We start from the raw sequence: 19850 nt of genomic DNA on the forward strand, positions 1-19850 counted from the left end.
GATAGGGGTGAAACCCTATTTTCCAGAGATCCCTTAACCCTAAGATTCCTTTATCTCAATTCCACACCCTTGGAGCTCAAATAGTGGGGAAGAGTTAGCTCAGTGTCCTCGATCAATGATGCCCCTTATCAGGAGGAGTCACATCCATTAGTCCAAGCTTTTCTCTCAAGAACAAGAACTTCCATTTCGGTAAAGCCTTGGTGAGAATATTTGTAGTATGATCATTTGCCGATATGTGATGGATTCTAACGGCTCCTCTTTGCATCATATCTCGAATGAAGTGATATTGAATCTCTATGTGCTTGGACTTGTCATGAAATATAGGATTGTTTTCCAGATGGATCCCACTCTTGTTAACGCAAAATATCAGTGTAGTATCTAGGACTTGCTCAAATAGCTCTCCAAAGAGCTTCATCAACCAAATTGCTTCGCAACTAGCCATGCTAGCAACAATATACTCTCCTTTGACGATAATCAATGCTACGAGATTTTTCTTCCTGCTCATCCAAGTTATCATGGTAGACCCAAGGCTAAAACAAAATCCAAATATACTCTTCCTACCGACAACGTTGCCCACCTAGTCAACATCGGTGTATCCATGAAGTCGAACATCTCCGACAAAATATCTTAAACCAAGTGTGATCGTCCCATGCAAATATCTCAAAATGTGTTTGGCAACAATCCAGTGTGCATGGAGAGGCTCAGTCATGAATTGAATCAATGTATTCACTACATAGCACATGTTCAGATGAGTGTTCACTAGGAACATAAGAGCCCCAATCAACTGTCAATTTCTAGGTCAAGTTCAACAATATATCTTCACAACTTCTTGAAATTCAATCAGAGTGTCCAAGGATTCTACATTTCCACTTTCCAAAAAAAATCTTCAATAGCTTTATGAGATAGATTTTCTTTTCCAAACTTCATAAATGTGATACATCATGCCATGATTCTTCATTTCGAACTTCAGAGGCCATCTCCCTCTTACTTTGATCATTAGGGACTCATTACCTATCAAGAATAGACCATCAACATATAAAACCAAAGTCAAAGTCAAAGCTTGGACCCCTTTTGAAGTAGAGGTTTGGATCGACACATCTTCTTGGCTTCACCGAGTAATAGTCAATGTGGACATACCAGGCTTGGGGAGCTTGCTTCATACAATTTTTCTACAAACATAACACTTTACCAAACCAATATGTTCAGTCTTACATAAGTCAATATTATGCAATCAATTCAACTAAGTCAGCTTATCAAAGTTTATATGCCAAATCAGAACTAATATCAAAATCTTCAATATCACTGTAACAAATTCTTTGGACCAAGTTACAGGTAGAACTCACGACCAAATATCAAGTTATGACTTTATCTATTATCATGCTAACAAGTTTTCATCTACCAAGCAATATCAATCCAAACTTCATCAAGTCATCCTCATGATCATAATATAAGTCACTAGATGCAAATACATACACCAAGAATAAGTCATGCAAGTTCCATCCATTTATTGTGAGATTACTTCATACTGAATCATAATTGTCAATACTTCAACCATTGTGTCAAATCTAATGATGTCAACGCAGAATACCAATATAATTAACTGAAATTCACTATCCCCATATAAAATTATTATTAAGGAAAATCATCAATCGTCAAATCAAATCATTAGTCATCAGGTCAAATCCAAAATTTTCTATCACAGTGAGATCTATAGCCCAAAACATATCTCAATCATCAAGTCAAAGTTCTAAATCATTATCAAGCATCATGTCAAAATTCCAAACACTATTTATCTATATCAATCAACCAAATCTAGTCAAACCCTTGCAACTGTTATCAAATATTGTCATACACAAGCCTCAATGGTTAAATCATAATGAAATATTGATATGCATATCCTGGTCACCTGTAAACATAATTTTAGTCAACATATTCACATTATAGTAAGTAAAACATTCTAACTTCCTTGATCATAGAACTTTCTGTTGTCTACTCCATGTCTGTAGGACTGACATCCTGCAGGTGAACTTCTAATTTCATGGACAAAACTTGACTTTTGTATCCTCTAGACGTAACCACACCCATAGGCCTTCTTCCATGCAGTTGAGAGACTACAGTCGCATTGTTGAGCTTACTTCTCTACGATTGAGAGGCTATAGTCGCACTTGTAAGCTTGCTTCTATGCAACTAAGGCTTGGAGTAACGGAAAAATCTCTCTCTCAGATCAGAACTTTGTTACAGATCAACAATATCATATATTTGACTATTCAAGTCCATAAATCATACTTCAATGGTAAATAATATACATATAATGCAAATGATAATAGCAGTAAGGATATTATGGAGGGATTCTCCCACTGAATTTGAAGCCACTTCAATCATTTTCATTCAAGTCATCAAACTGTCTATAATACTGTCATGTATCAACAAATTTCTTAGATCATAAATTCAGTCTATATCACATATTCATCATGGTCATATATGTTAGCATCAACTACTTCACCATTACATCATGACGTCAATATTTCATCAAGGTTAGTGTCAAATAGCTAATAGGAGTATATTTCAAGAATCATGATCACAAAATTATAACTCAATTAGGAAATTCAGTTTTATCATATGCCATAATTACTAAGCACATCAAAACATAGCCATAGTCAGCAAAAGATCATGAATATCAATCTCATTGTTACACTTATGTCATCATGGCTACCATGCTTTTCACAAACAATATCAATAGTATCAAGTTACCATCTACTAGAATCAAGGTGCTAACCTTCTTTATGGGATCAAGATATCTAAAATGATAGATGTTAGCCAAACATCAAGTATACCAATATATCAAACTTTCATATGCATGAGCCATTTGTGAAGGTGATATACTTATGATACATTAGGGCTTACATTTCCATCCAAAATTACAACTGAAACATAATATTCAAACAATATACCGTGCATGCCTTGTAGTATACAGATACATGTGCACCTTCTTATTTTACATAGGCAGCTTATGACACTTTGTCACCTTTTCATCAAGTGCCTCTTTTTTTATGTTAGTTCTCCTCTTCCTGCACTAGCCATGGTCCTCAAGAAGGATCCACTTATCATATATCATCAATAAGTTAGAAGCATCCAAATACTCAAATATACATGCAAGAAGTATAAGTAATGATCAAAACAATAATTAGATCCATAAGTCTAAACAAAAGTAAATACATAAAGGAATACCATAAATTGAGAAATACTTATCTTCAATGAAGGGTGATCATCCCGTTCTTGAACCAACCTTCAAGAACCATCATTTCTCATTGTCTATATGACAATGTTGCCTTCAATATTTCAAAAAATTTTATCAACAACCAAGCCTACTAGAGACTATCCCATCTAGGGCTTCATCAAATCTGTCACAAGTGCTTGAGCATATTCACATTGACCATGCTAGGTGTTATCACCCAAAAATTCTCAAAACATCATTGTGTCAACTCTGCTTTTGGTCATGATTTCAAGGAGGTCTAAAGGTCATTTTAGTCTTGATAAAAGGGTAAGTGATAGGGGTTGAAGTCTTAAAATGTCATCTTTCATTTCAAAATAAAGTCCTTTAGGTTCACGTCATGGTCAACTAGGTCACATTTTCCATTTAGAAGTCATTCCATTAATTTTAGGGTTAAATTTTTGCAATCACATAGGAATCTACAATTTCGTAGCATAGCTAGTTCAAAAAAGGTGATTTGCGCTACGAAACTGCTGTGTATGCTTCTTCTTTTTCTGCTTTTAGAAGTCAACTTCCAAGGGGGTTCCTGAGCAATATAAAACTCATTTTTGAAAACTGAAAGATTTTTTTCTTCCTAACATACTTAGATACAAAAACCTCTCTCAGTTCTTTAAATTCATTATGAGGTGGGAGAAATTGATGACCCAACTTGCGCTACAAAACTACTGAAAGTCATTGAGAGAAAAACTCTGTTTTCTGGTTTTAGTAGTTCACTTCATGATCAATTTTTGGCCAAATGAAAAATTCTTTTAGAATTATGAAAGAGGTTTCTCTTCATAAAATCTCCAGCTACAATAACCTCTCTCACTTTCCGCAAAAGTGTTACCAGTTGAGAGAAACAAGGCTTTCTTTGAAGCCATATTTTCAAAAATCAAAATTTTCCAGTTTTACACATGTTGTTCAAAGACAGTTTCTGGACAGTTAGGTCACGGATCAGCAGGGTTGGTAACAATGTTGGAGGCATCATAAAGGTTGAAGACATGGATTAGTAGCTGTCAAATAATGTATTTAAGTCTTAGATAAGGTTTTTGAAACATGTTTTAGGAGTTTCACTCCTATTTGTATTAGGACTCCTAAAAGACAGTTAGTTGTCAGCTTGTAATTAAGAGTTTGTTTTATGAGTAGATAGGTGTCAATTTTAGAAATTCGAATTCTCCTAAGGATGGATCATAGAATCCAAGGTTGTAAAGACTCTATATGAAGCATGAGGTCAAATTCCTCATGGTTGGCATTTGTATTAGCAAAAGAAGTTGTGTTATTGGAGCAGACTGTGTGTTTTTCAACTTAATACGGAGATCAATTTTACTACTCAAGATTCACATGGGGTTTATGTGTTAGATGTTTCTATGTCATTTTCAATTAATTATTTTCAGTGGTATGAGCATGTGTTACTTAGAATTCATTGGAAAATTCTCTAACTTCCTTCACATGCTTGTAGACTATGTTTATTCACTGTGTTATTGTTTCAGTTATAATCCTAAACTCCAAGTGCCTTGACTTCCATGTTTAGCTGATTATGATGTTTTGTTGAAGACTACTTTGACTCCATGGCCCAATAGATGTTTGCTAATCTGTAATTCAACTAGTTATATATTTTTGTACATTTTTATGTAAATGCTAGGAAGGGACTGATATATACAGAGGCAGTTTATCTTTTCTGAAGCCGAGATTTCTTAGTGTACTTCAGTGAGCTTTGTCTTTTATCTTTGATATGTTTTACTTCCATAGTCTTAACACTTATTACTTAGAATGCATGGAGGAACATGCTCTGACTTCCTTTAAGTGTTAAACTATGGTGAATAAAGTTCATGGGTCCTATCTTTGGATGTTTTTCTTCAATGTTTTATACTTATTACTTAGAATTCATGGTTATTCATGCTCTGACTTCCTTTAAGTTTTAAACTTTGATGAATCACTTATAATAATTTCCTTTTGAATACCTTGATGTATCATTACTCAGAATTCATGCCCACATGCTCTAACTTCTATGAACTTCAAGTTATTGAGACTTTTCTAAATGTGTTACTCTTTCATTGAAGTATATACAAGCCTCAGTTTTATAAGAAGAGCTATTTGTTATCTTTATCTCTGTCACTGACTCCATAGCCCAATGGTAGCAAGTCTCCATCTTTCAACCTATAAACATATAAAATCACAAACCATAGAGTTAGCCATCTATCTATATCTTTAATCAATATCATTAACCCTTGAGAGAGCCCTCTCAGGCTAAGGAGGCTAAGCCTCAGCCAAAAGATTGGTTTGAAATAGTTACACTGAGATTGACTTGATGAGCAGCCTATCAAGGTCTTATTTTGGTGATAACATTTTGGTGCGTCTGCCGAGAGCCTGAAGATTACTCATTCTCGAAATCAAGAAGCTGAACTTCTAAAGGTAGCAGGAGCTCAGGAAGTTGTTCGAGGCTGCATCTACCTTGGCGACTCCACACATCAAATAACAAATTGGAAGGTGACTCCACTGCTAGAAGATCAGTAGCTTGATGAAGTTTCAAGATGAGTGCCATTGCAAGAATGAATGCCAGGTATGCCCCTATGAATTGGTCTCATATCCCTGGTTTTCCAAATCCTATGTGAAAGGTTGAATGGTTAGATGATCTTCCAATATTCAAAGATGAAAAGAAAGACAATGCTGCTCTTCATTTGGTTAGGTTCCATATGCATGTACATAGTCTTAATGTTTAGTTCCCTAAAGATTGTCTCATGAAGATGTTTATGACCACTTTAGAAGGAAAAGCATGGTCTTGGTATAAAGGCTTGGAAAATGGTTCATTATATTCTCTTGCTAATTTCCATGATGTATTCTATGAGATGTATAAAGAGTGTCATCCCTCCTTATTGCTGGTCAAAGATTGTTGTAAACATTCTGTGAGTTTTATTCAATATTTGGAGGATTGTTATGATGATTATGAATTCATGGATGAAGAAACTTTAGAGGCTCTTCATAACAATACATTTCAACACCAAGAAGAAAAGATAACATCCCATAAAATGCAACATGAAAATCAGCAGGGGTTTACTTATGAAGACCATGTTACATCCTCTGAGATTGATGTAAAGATGTAGCAAACTTGCCAGTATTTTGATCATAAAGAGTATGAAAATCATTGCAAACACCAAGAAGAAATACTGGAAGATAGCTTTTATAACCCTTAGGTAGAGGAAAATTTGGATTTTTTATGTCATACTTTGCAGCAACTTACATCAAAGAATGATCATAATAATGAGGAAAATTACATTGTTTGTGGGAATCATTTAGAAAAGCAGTTGGATAGCATATCAAAGGAATTTTGTGTGGCTGAGAATCAGTTGTCTGAAGATATAGAATGTTATGAGAATCATCAAACTAATCATGTCTTTTTTGACCCTATAGCTGATTACATGGAAAAGATTTACTGTTCAGATTTCCAGTTATATTTTCATCTTGAAGATCAGTTACATCTCATGCTGACTCGGTTATTTCAGTATCATGTTTATTTTTGCTTCAAGCACAGTCAAGAGATTCAAGTGTTAGATCAGATCAATGACTGGCTTCATTGGAAGTTTCATGTTCCTTGAGCTACAAATGGAGGTTGCAGCTGATAGGGTAGGTAGGAGTGTGTGAATAAGCTCAAAGTTGATTGAGCATCTTTTCAGTAGATATAGATTTGTTTCTTCTGTAGTGATCATCAAGCTTGAGCCTGAGGTGAAGGCCATTAAAGCTTGGGGAGCAGATTGGGCAAAATTTCAGAGTTTTATTCTAAAGGATGGATAGCAGCACTAGAGCTACCGGTTCTTAGTGTACCACTGGGGCACACTATCCCTAATGGAGCCAGTGTTATCACCCAAAAATTATCAAAACATCATTGTGTCAACTCTGCTTTTGGTCATGATTTCAAGGAGGTCTAAAGGTCATTTTAGTCTTGATAAAAGGGTAAGTGATAGGGTTTGAAGTCTTAAAATGTCATCTTTCATTTCCAAATAAAGTCCTTTAGATTCACTTCATGGTCAAATAGGTCAAATTTTCCATTTAGAAGTCATTCCATTAAGTTTAGGGTTAAGTTTTTGCAATCACACAAGAATCCACAATTTCGTAGCGCAGCAAGTTTAAAAAAGGTGATTTGCGCTACGAAACTGTTGTGTATGCTTTTTTTTTTCTGCTTTTAGAAGTCAACTTCCAAGGGGGTTCCTAAGAAATATAAAACCCATTTTTGAAAAATAAAAGAGGTTTTTCTTCCTAACATACTTAATTACAAAAACCTTTCTCAGTTTCTTTAAATTCATTATGAGGTGGGAGAAATTGATGACCCAACTTGCGCTACAAAACTGCTAAAAGTCATTGAGAGAAAAACTATGTTTTCTAGTTTTCGTAGTTCACTTCATGATCAGTTTCTGGCCAAATGCAAAAGTATTTTAGAATTCTAAAAGAGGTTTCTCTTAATAAAATCTCCAGATACCATAAACTCTCTCATGTTCCACAAAAGTGTTACCAATTGAGAGAAACAAGGATTTCTTTGAAGCCATATTTTCAGAAATCAGAATTTTCTAGTTTTACACATGTTGTTCAAAGACAGTTTCTGGACAGTTAGGTCACGGATCAACAGGCTTGGTAACAATGTTGGAGGCATCATAAAGGTTGAATTCATGGATTAGTAGCTGTCAAAGAATGTATTTAAGCCTTAGATAAGGTTATTGAAACATGTTTTAGGAGTTTCACTCCTATTTGTATTAGGACTCCTAAAAGACAGTTAGCTGTCAGCTTGTAATTAAGAGTTTGTTTTATGAGTAGATAGGTGTCAATTTTAGAAATTCGAATTCTCCTAAGGATGGATCATATAATCCAAGGTTTTAAAGACTCTATATGAATCATGAGGTCGAATTCCTCATGGTTTTCATTTGTATTAGCAAAAGAAGATGTGTTATGGGAGCAGACTGTGTGTTTTTCAACTTAATACAAAGATCAGTTTTACTACTCAAGATTAACAAGGGGTTTGTGTGTTAGATGTTTCTATGGCCTTTTCAATTACTTATTTGCAGTGGTATGAGCATGTGTTACTTAGAATTCATTGGAAAATTCTCTAACTTCCTTCACATGCTTGTAGACTGTGTTTATTCACTATGTTACTGTTTCACTTATAAACCTAAACTCCAAGTGCCTTGACTTCCATGTTTAGCTGATTATGATGTTTTGTTGAAGACTACTTTGAATCCATGGCCCAATAGATGTTTGCTAATCCGTAATTCAACCAGTTATACATTTTTGTCCATTTTTATGTAAATGCTAGGAAGGGACTGACATATATAGAGGTAGTTTATCTTTTCTGAAGTTGAGATTTCTTAGTGTACTTCAGTGAGCTTTATTTTTTTATCTTTGATATGTTTTACTTCCATTCTTAACGCTTATTACTTAGAATTCATGGAGGAACATGCTCTGACTTCCTTTAAATGTTAAACTATGGTGAATCAAGTTCTTGGGTCCTATCTTTAAATGTTTTTCTTCAATGTTTTAATACTTATTACTCAGAATTCATGGTTATTCATGCTATTACTTCCTTTAAGTATTAAACTTTGATGAATCACTTATAATACTTTCCTTTTGAATACCTTGATGTATCATTACTCAGAATTCATGCCCACATGTTCTGACTTCTATGAACTTCAAGTTATTGAGACTTTCCAGAATGTGTTACTCTTTCATTGAAGTGTATACAAGCCTCAGTTTTATAAGAAGAGCTATTTGTTATCTTTATCTCGGTCACTGACTCCATAGCCCAATGGTAGTAAGTCTCCATCTTTCAACCTATAAACATATAAAATCACAAACCATAGAGTTAGCCATCTATCTATATCTTTAATCAATATCATTAACCCTTGAGAGAGCCCTCTCAAGCTGAGGAGGCTAAGCCTCAGCCAAAATATTGGTTTGAAATAGTTACATTGAGATTGACTTGATGAGCAGCCTGTCGGGGTCTTATTTTGGTGATAACACTAGGGTTTCTAGATTTCATATCTCAAATCTTTGCCATAAACCAGGGTTTCTCTCAAACCCTAACCTCATAATATCCATCAAACCCTAATAACCAAATTTCTTAGGGTTTTCTTCAAACCCTATAATTCTTTTAGGTATCCTCCATCCTCTCTTGCTTCCATCAATGGTGTCATCATAGGGGTGATATCCATGACTTTTCTTCATCCCAGCTCTGAAACCATGATAATTTTTCTTAGGGCTATATTGTTCCTTGCTTTGATAATTGCATTAACATATAAAGTTCAACCCATAACATCATAACATTATTCATATTTACATAGAAACATATGAAACTATGTAGAAAGAACAATATCATCATCATCAATGTAGCAGAACATAAAGGAACAATAGAAGAAAAGCATTCACACATAGAGACACCAGGATTGGTCGAAGACCAGGGAAAAACCCACTATGGAGAAAAACCTTTCAAATTCTTCTTCTTATTAATATTGTCATTAAATGATTTAGAAAAAGAGAGTAAAATGATCCATATCTTCATCCATATAATTATCCAGAAAAAACAACTATAACATCTATGAAATGAACTCAATAATTCTTACGCTCAAGACCCTTATTCAAAATCTTGTAATGAATGTCACTGTTTGTGGTCAACTATTGAATCATGTGGTCAACAAGAAAAAACTTCAAACAACTCAAAAACCAAAATTTAGGTCCCAGTCACATGTAGGAGGAGTCATGCGTGTGACTGGGAGGTCCTAGTTGCTCCCTTGAGCCTGTAAGCCAACAATTGCATTCAAAAGAAGCATTTGGAAAGCCTACGTCCGTGACTCAGAAACCATAGATATCAGTTGATTGAGGCCCAAAACCCTAGAACAAAGATGCAAGCTTCAAACCCAACAATTTCACCTTCGAGCAAACCCATTCCTTGGCAGAAATGCCTCAGACCTGTAAGAGCCAAAACCAAGAAAGAGAATATAAGAATGTTTCATGATGGTGTTAAAATCAGGTTGAGATCACTTGTATTTATAGCCTTCCAAGAGTGTCCAATTTTCTTTAGGGCTGACCTGTCCAAATGTGCATATGTGGGCTTTTTTCATAAGTACACTTTCCCTTATCTGATTTTAGTGATCTTTAGGTTGATTTTGGTCCTCTTGAAAAGAGGAATTCAATGAAATAATCATCTTCATAAAATGAGTAGTCTAAAGTGGTATTTGACCATAGTTTCCTATTTTTACAAGTCATTCCCTAGAAATAACTCAAGGTCCAAGGAAAACTTGGACCTAATCCACTATGATGTTTGTGGGCCCAAGTAAAAAAAATCACTTAACGGTCATCAATACTATGTAACATTTATTGATGGTCATTCCAGAGATACTTGGATATATTTCTTGAAGTCTAAAGATGAAGTATTTGAAAATTTCAAGGAGTTCAAAGCAAAATTTGAGAATATGACATAAAAGAAGATCAAGACCTTGAGATCAGATAATAAATTAGAATATACATCTAAAGAACATGTGCCCTTTCATAAAGAAGTGAGGATTAAGAGAGATTTAATAGTCCCTTATAATCCTCAACAAAATGGTGTAACTGAAAGGAAAAATAGATCTATTGAAGAATGTGTAAGATCCATGCTACGTGACCAAGATCTTCCCAAATTATTATGGGGAGAAGCCTCTATGACAACATTCTGCATCAAAAATAGAATTCCCCACAGAATTATTGACAAGATGACTTTGTAAGAAGCATTTATTGGAATGAAGCCTAATGTTGATCACCTGAAAATTTTTGGATGTCATATCTATATTCATATTCCCAATGACAAGAGGAAGAAATTAGACCTTGCAAGTATGAAAGGAATCTTTGTTTCTTATATCACCTCATCCAAAGCATATAAAACCTACATCGAGGAAAAACGTCGTATTGAAGTAAGTAGAGATGTTACATTCAATGAAAGTGTTGCATATAAGAATTCCAAGGATATCCCTGTTGACTCTGATGAAGAAGACTAACTTATCTTTCCCAACGAAGAGAGTCCAAGGAAAGAAAATTCTCCAAAACCTACAATTGATCATCATGAAGAACAAGAATGACCAAGTGAACCTGTACAACCTGTCATCATTCTAAAAACTTAAGAAAGACCAACTTGGCTAAGAAAAAATCTACAAAGAGTTGAAGGACATGCAACAACAAAAGGAACATTCAAATAAAGCAAGAGACCCAAAAGTTATTTTGGTTATGCAACATATATGATCAAACTCATTGAAGCAGAACCTACTACTTACAAAAAGGTTGTTGAGAATCAAGTATGGAAGAATGCAATGTTAGAAGAATACTAATAAATAATGAAGAATGATGTTTGGGAAATCATTCCTAGACCAAAGGACAAATCAATTGTGACTTCCAAGTGGGTGTACAAAATCAAGCATGCAACTAATGGGAGTATTGACAAATACAAGGCAAGATTTGTGGCTAGAGGATTCTCTCAACAAGAAGGAATTGATTATGATGAAACTTTTTCTCCTACAACCAGATACACAACAATTAGATCCTTCAACTCAATTGTAGCTTCTATGGGATGGAATATACATCAAATGACGCAATTTTTTTTTTAATGGCATAATTGATGAAGAAGTCTACATTGAGCAACCTAAATGATTTGAAGTGCATGGAAAAGAAACTCATGTTTGTAGGTTAAAGAAGGCTCTATATGGCTTAAAACAAGCCCCTAGAGCATGGTATGCCTGAATGGATGCTTATCTAATGATAATTGGTTTCGTCAAGAGTACTACAGATCTAAACCTCTACATCAAGGTAGTAAAGAATGAACCCATGATCATATTGCTATATGTGGATGACTTACTGATAACATGAGTGGAGCATCTTATTTTCCGATGCAAGAAGGAATTAGCAACTAAATTTGACATGAAAGATCTTAGACTAATGCACTATTACCCGGGGAAAAAACCTCGTGAAATTTATCATGGTCAAGGAAAACATGTGATCAATATTCTACAGAAATTTGGGATGATGGATAGTAAACCCATGAAAACACCTATGATCATCGATATGAAGAAGCTAAGGAGTTCAAATTCAAGTTTTCTTGATCCATCATCTTACTGACAACTTATTGGTTCTCTGAGGTATCTCGTGAACACCTGGGCAGATATATGTTTTGTAGTAAATACTCATTCAATTTCATATGGAGCCTAGACATGATCATTGGATAGTAGCAAAACACATCTTATGATATCTATGTGGGACCATACATCATAGTTTGAGAAATATTGCCGTAAATGAGATTCAGTTATTGGGTTACACTAATTTGGATTAGGTAGGCAGTGCTGAGAATAGGAAAAGTACTACTCGTGGTTGTTTTTGTTTAGGATCTTCTATAGTTTCATGATAAGCGTAAAAGAAGACTTGGTTGCATTAAGTAGTGTTGAAACTGAATATATGGAAGCCAGTGAAGTTAGTCATGAAGCAGTTTGGCTCTGTAAATTACTTGTTGATTTGTTTGAAGGACCTATGGATTCTGTTAGTGTCAGTCTTTCCAGCCTTCCTCCAGTGATCAAACGTGCTCTTACAAAGTGATTTTGAAGTGTCAAGGTCAAATTTTGTCATTTCAGTGAGTCTTCAAGCAAAATTTGGTCACTAGGCATTAGTTCTAGGGTTTGCTTTCACTCCTTCTAAAGTTGTCCAAATGCCAATCCATGTCATCATTATGCTGAGTCTATCATCATTCATAGGGTGTTCATTATCATGTCAGTGTCCAATGAGTCATTTTACACCTTGTTCATGCTTCAGTTGAGCCTAGGTAAGGTCATTTCCCTCTCCTAGGGTTTTGAAGGCAATTTCTCTTGGACGGTCAAATCATCAGCAAAACTTATATCCTGATGTTCATACACCTTCCCCTATCATTAAAGTACCTTATCAAACACTTCCCATCTCTGAGATCCCGCAAATTCCTCATTTTCGCACAAACCCTAGTTTCTTGCTACAACCTGGCAATTTTCTAGGTTGGGCCTGTGTTTTGCCCTTTTGGACCCCTTCCCCTCACTCAATCTCTGAGATTCCACTTTCCCCTGCTTCCTAACATCCCTCCCTACTTCCAAAAATTTTCCCAAGAATTTAGAAGCCTCTTATCCCCTTCATTTCGCTTCATTTCGACAAAATTCCTTGTTTCATACATCGGGATAAGTTTCACCCAAAAGGTGTTTCAGAGAAATCAAAGATGAATTTTGGAAAACTGAGAGAGGTTTCTTTCCAAAACATGCCAAAGAAGAAAAACCTCCTTCACTTTTTACACAGGTGTCATGGTTTTAGAGAAATGTCAAAAATATCGTTGCCTCAAGAGAATCAAATGCACCTCTGAAGTGACCTTGGGAAAATCAAGTTTTCTCCTAGCTTGGTTGGCCAAATGAATTTCTTGATGAGTCAAATGATAACTATATACAAATATATTTCCAATGAGCTATCATGAGCTCAATTTGGAGTTGAGGAAGGCATTCAAAAATTGACTGCAACAGCACTCTGCCTTGAGGCAGCCTCATTTGGCACATTTTGACCAGTCTTAGGAGATTTGATTTTTGACAGGGAAAATGAACTCGAAATTGAAAAATTCCCATTTTTTTGGAAAGTAGACTCAAATACCTTTCCAACGAGCTATCCTGCACCCGATTATGACACCGAGAAGGCCTCCAAAAGTCATCTGAAAGTCGCGCTACACGTTGAACCAGGCGCGCTACACATCAGGAGCGCGCTACGCATCAGGCCACATTTCTCAGTGCAAAATCACAAGTGCGCTACGCATCAGAGGGGCGCTACGCATTGGGAAATGCGCACTACGCGTTGGTTTTTTCACCCAGTCACCTGCCTGCAAGCTCTCAAAATCCTCTCTTAGCTCAAGACCATACAAGTAAGCTTCTTTCCATGGCTAGTTTCAGTTTTCCAAGATGAATATGAAAGAAATGTGATAAAGATGCCATGCAAATTAAAAGTAAAAACCACAAATTGCTGTGAGAAATTTAAAGTCCAAGTTTCTGCTAGGGTTTCAAACAGTGAATGCTGCCCAAGGTTTACCATTTTAATCCTTCCTTTTTTACCCATATTCACCAGCATTCTCCTAAGGATGTCCCATAAAATCCTATAATATCACTCTACAAAAATCCCAAACCCTACTCAATTCCCAAACCCTACTCCATCTCAAAACCCTACAATATCATAATTTCATATGTTTTTCCCCTCCCTAAACTCCTTGTTTATTTTTATTGTCCCCTAATCCCCTCAATGTTCCCTTTTCCCTAACATTTCCCATGTGTGTTTGTCCCCTTGGTAACAACATTTAAACAAGTCAAAACAGCAGTTCATTGGGTGCACAGTCAGCATATACAGTTCAACTATCTTGCCTTCAAAACTATGTTAGAAACCGAAACAGATTATGAGCAGGATTTTGATAGTGATTCTACACCGGAGTTAAGTGTGCCAAGGAGGTATCACAAAGGTGACGGAGGTCCAGTTTCATCATGAATTGGCTCATCTCTTTGTCTTGCATTTACATGGAGACCAAGTTACCTTAGCTGGAGTCAATGTTACTCTTACACCGAAAGCAGTTTCATTAGCAACAGGTCAGTAAGGATCAAGAAGCTAATCTTGAGAGGGTCAACATCCATTTAGAGAAGTTGTTGGCGAAGGCCAATCACTTGAAACATCATTATTGGGCTCGAATGCATGTGTGTAAAGCAAGAATGAAGGTACTCAAAGGACGGTTGGCCAAGGCACTGAAACGGAGGAAAAGGCCCGATCCCCTTCATATTTTGGCTGAGGCTTCCTTGAAGGAGCATGGCACTAAATGACACACCTTCAGCTCAAATTTCAGAGAATTTGGAGCAATTTTGGTCATTTTTGAATTTTTTGGTCAAAAAACAGGTTTTTGCTCTCAACGCGTAGCGCGCCGTGCGCTACCCTGAAGATGGGCAAGTCCATTCCTCAAAAACTCAACATTTTTGGATTTTTCATGACAAATTACACTTTCTCAGCAATTACCAAGACATTTCATCAGGTTTTGAGCCCTCAGAAGGTCAAAAAACATGCAAAAAATGACTTTCTGCCACTTTTTGGACACACAGGGAGCAGTCTTGAGAGATTGCAATTTTGAAGGGGCAAATGACCACCAAATTGAAAACTTCGACTTGGGTTGGAAAGTAGACATCCAGAACTTTCCAACAAGCCTACTTTTGCGTCATTTGGATGCCGGGAAGTGCCTCAAAAGTTGGCTCAAAGGCGCGCTACGCGTTGAGAATTGGGGCGCTACGCATCAGGGAAATTTGCCAGATTTTCACCTACAGCTCAGCAAAACGCAGATTTGACTAGTTTTAACTTTTTGGAGTGATTTTTCATCCTCCTTGATGTAATTGATGTAATTTTATGATGTCATGGCACTTATTTATCTCTTCTAGAAGATTCATTCATAAAAAGTCAAAAATTTAATGAATGAATTGGTTTCCTAGCTTATAGAGGCAAGTTGTTTTGATTGCCTAGATTGTAGTGCTCAGTTTAGAATTGGTTGAAATAGCTCCTAGGATGATGAGCTTGACCCCTAGAGGCAAGGGAAGAGGTTGGCTTGCCTATATTATGTATTTTCTTAGTCATTTTCAGAGGTTGGAGAGGTTGGACTCTTGAGGGATAAGCTTCTATTGTATTACACTCTGTATCTCTGCAATTTTGGCAAAGGAAAGACCAGGGTTTTGTAGCACTTTTTGGGATTCCTGTGGTTATTTGTGTTGATGGTGTGCTTCTCTCATGTACTTGTAAGTGTGTTATGTGTATCATTTTCCCACTTTTCTTTTTTGCACATTAAGTAAATGAAGTGTTAAGGTAGAATTCATAATTAATATGCCCTGCCTTTAAGTTTGCTTAATATCTATGTTTTCCTCTGTCTAAAGAGAACTCTCGAAAGTTTCTTGCTCTCTTTAGCTCCTCGCCAGTCATTCCTATTCATTCACTTAAATCAAAGGCATCAAGACAATCTCCTACCTTGCACCAAAAAGACCTTTGCAAAAGCTGTGTCCCATCCCCGCACCCAAAATTGCTCTCCTCCTGTTTCCACCAAAACCCTAATAATCTGAAATCAAACCTTCTCAATCAGTTTACTAGCCTAAAATCAGTGTTCTTTATTGGTTATCTCCGCCCTTTGAAGATCTTTGCTGAGATATACCGGAGAGAGCCCTCTCCTGCCCCGTAGGGCTAGCTACGAGGCTAAGTGGTTTGATGTTGCCTTGGAGTTTGCCTTTCTCAGCCTGAGGTGAAATTTCAAGCGCTAACAGATTCAACTATAATATGTTTTGACAATCAAATATGCATAAAGTTGTCATAGAACCTGGTTTATCATGCAAGGACAAAGCACAATAACATCGAGTATCACTACATTCGAAGCATGATGCAGGATGGATTCATGAAGCTATAATATATATCCACTGACGAACAAGTAGCCGATATATTGAGAAAGTATCTTCCTAACAGGAAGCATGAGTGTTGTCAAGACAAGCTTGGGCTTGTGCATATCTCCTCTCTAGTTGAGATGGAGTGAGGATCTCTTACCTATTTGAGAGGGAGTGGGGATGGACACAATGTTCTCCATGTGTCACATACTATGGCCAAGACTAATAGTCGTAAGCCTAGTGCATGAACATGGTAGGGAGAATGGTGGATTGGATAATCATCAGGGACATACATTCTTGAAACACATATTGTGGTTGACTAGGATTAACATCCTAAGTTGGATACATGGACTTGTTAAAGAATGGTTCGGAAGACATATTTTTCCTTGGAATAGGAAATGGTCTTGTGAGGTCATTCCTTGCGAACACCCGAGTGGGGAATGTGCCTTAAGAAGTAGTGGTGTCCAAATTTATGCCTCCCAACATTGTGTTATGATCTAGTGGAGGGATCAAGTGTATTATTAAAGGACTTGGTATTATGACAATGTTGGTTATGATGATGTAAATCATCATTGATGCTTATCAATCAGGATCCTTTCTTATATGAATATTTCAACTTGAGAATATATTGTTGAGTCATTATGAATACCTCTCTAGTTAAGAGAGTGTGTTGAACTTGTAGCTAGTGTTGGTCTTCATAATGTAATGTAATTTCATCATTAATATATTTATCATATTCATTATTATTATTTTATTTTCAGTCAAAGCATGTTCTTCATGATTTTAGAGTAAAAAAGAATTTATTATGAGTCAAAAAGAAAATGTATTTGAGTCAAGTCCCATTTGGACTTTAGTAAGAAAAGAATTTGAATTTTATTTTTGAGTCAAAAGTCAACACAAAGACCAAGTCAACCCTCATTGGAAACATCGGCCTATGTGGCAACTATTCGACCCTCTTGAATATCTATATATAAGAGTCAATTGGAACTCTTGGAGAACCATTCACTCATCACATCATTATCTATCTATTTCTACGATTAGTCAAGAAGAAAAGGATCCAAAGTCTAAAGAGAGAGAACCAAGTCTTTTGCCCTAGTTTTGCTCACACGTGTGAATTTTCTGAGGCTACTTCGATGGTATTGTAGGGCTGAAATTCAAATTCTATTGCAATGCCGAAATTTTAAGTTTATGATAATTTTTCTTAGGGCTATATTGTTCTTTGCTTTAGATAATTGGATTTCATTATATACATTGAATTCACCCCACAACATCATAACATTATTCAACAACATATGCAATTATATAGAAAGAACAATATCATCATCAATGCAGCAACAAATAAAGGAATAATAGAAGAAAATCATTGACACATAGAGACACAATGATTGTTCAGAGACCAGGGAAAAACCCCACAAGGGGGAAAACCCTTTCAAATTATTCTTCTTATTAAATTTTCATAAAATGTTTATGAAAGAGAGAGTACAATGATCCATATCTTCAACTAAAAAACTTATCCAGCAAAATCAACTAAACAAAATCTAAGAGATGAACCCATCAATACTAATAATCAAAAACCCTAATTCAGAAGCTTGCGGTCAACTGTCAATGTTTGTGGTCAACTGATAAAATAAAACCCTAGTTTCCCACCACATGAAGAGAGTGTATGTGCATGTGCTGAAACCCTCCAACCACACAGATAATCCTGCGTGCCTGCAGTTGCAACTGAAAATTCCATGTGGCAACCCTATGGCTACAAATCAAAACCCTAGATCACACATGCAAGCTTCGGACCCTAAAATTTCAGACCTATAATGAACCAATATTCGAAAACCAACCTCAGACTTGTGTGACCCAAAACAAAGAAAGAAGAATGATTGATGATCTCCAAATGAGGGCCACTTGACTTGTATTTATAGCCATCCAAGGGTGTCCAATTTCATTTTGGGTTTCCACATTAAAATATATTTTTCCTTAACCAAACTAAATTCTTCCAAGGGCTAGAATTTAGGAAGATTTTCCAAAGGAGGGAATTTGTCCCTAAGTTTCTAAAACTAGCACTCCCTCTCAGCTAGGGAGAAATTACCGATTGCAACATATGTCTCATCAAAAGTATATCATCAGCATAAAATGTTGTCTTTGTTCATATTTCTCATCTCTGCTCATATCTGCTCATCCCTGCTTATCTCTGCTTTTCTTTGTATCTCTGCTCATATGTTGAACACTCTCGAATCTAAAAGAAGAAGAATTTGATATTGGAGTGGAGTCCGAGCTACAACCCTCTATCCATCAGGGAGCACATCTCAACTTGGAATCCGATGATAATGAGGAAGGTCCTATGGGACACTCTCACCTCAAGTAATGGGAGCATATGTGTCCCACCCTATGTTGAGCAATAGGTGAGATAAAATATCTCATCCATCCTATTGCTTCCTGATATTCCCAACTATGACCCTCAAGAGTCATGTGGTGAAACACTTTGCATCATAAGCTTGGTTGAGGTACCTGACTTACCAAATGTAAGGATCGCACATCCCTAAGACCTATCAACTCGTTGGCCAAATAGGGAGCTACAATCCCAACAAGCTTAGCTTGTCGGTATGATGAAAATTGGGGTATGCTATGCTACACCAATATAGGGGAGTAACATCTTCCACCATATGGGTGAAAAATAGGGACGATACCCTATTGTCCAGAGATCCTTCAATCCCAGGAGCCCTACATCTCAATTCCTCACCCTGGGAGCTCAAACAAGGGGGAAGAGTTGGCTTAGTTTCCTCGATTAACTCTGCTTTCTATAGATCATAAACATATCAACATGCTCATATTTGGTACTTGCTTAAACAACTCACTGAAGAGTTCAATCATATTGCCTCATACATTACCAAGAGCTGCAATCCTTTGATTTCATGTTCATGTAGGACATTAAATCAACTATTATGTTAGAATAAATACATGCCACAAAATAATACCTTATTCATCCTCCCTCTCACAGAGGCAACAATCACAAGCCTAAGATTGTCTCATACAACAACATTGTCTCAACACAAGGAGATATCTTAGTCCCAACAACATAAAGGATTTTCTAACAATCGGATTCCACTCTTTATTGTTGCAATGTATCATTATCATATCCGGAACCTACTCCAACAACTATCCAAAGA

The sequence above is a fragment of the Pinus tabuliformis genome, chromosome Q (assembly GCF_031772625.1).
Source record: "Pinus tabuliformis cultivar Carrire ecotype Pingquan chromosome Q, CPIR1, whole genome shotgun sequence".
Classification (NCBI taxonomy): Eukaryota; Viridiplantae; Streptophyta; class Pinopsida; order Pinales; family Pinaceae; genus Pinus; species Pinus tabuliformis.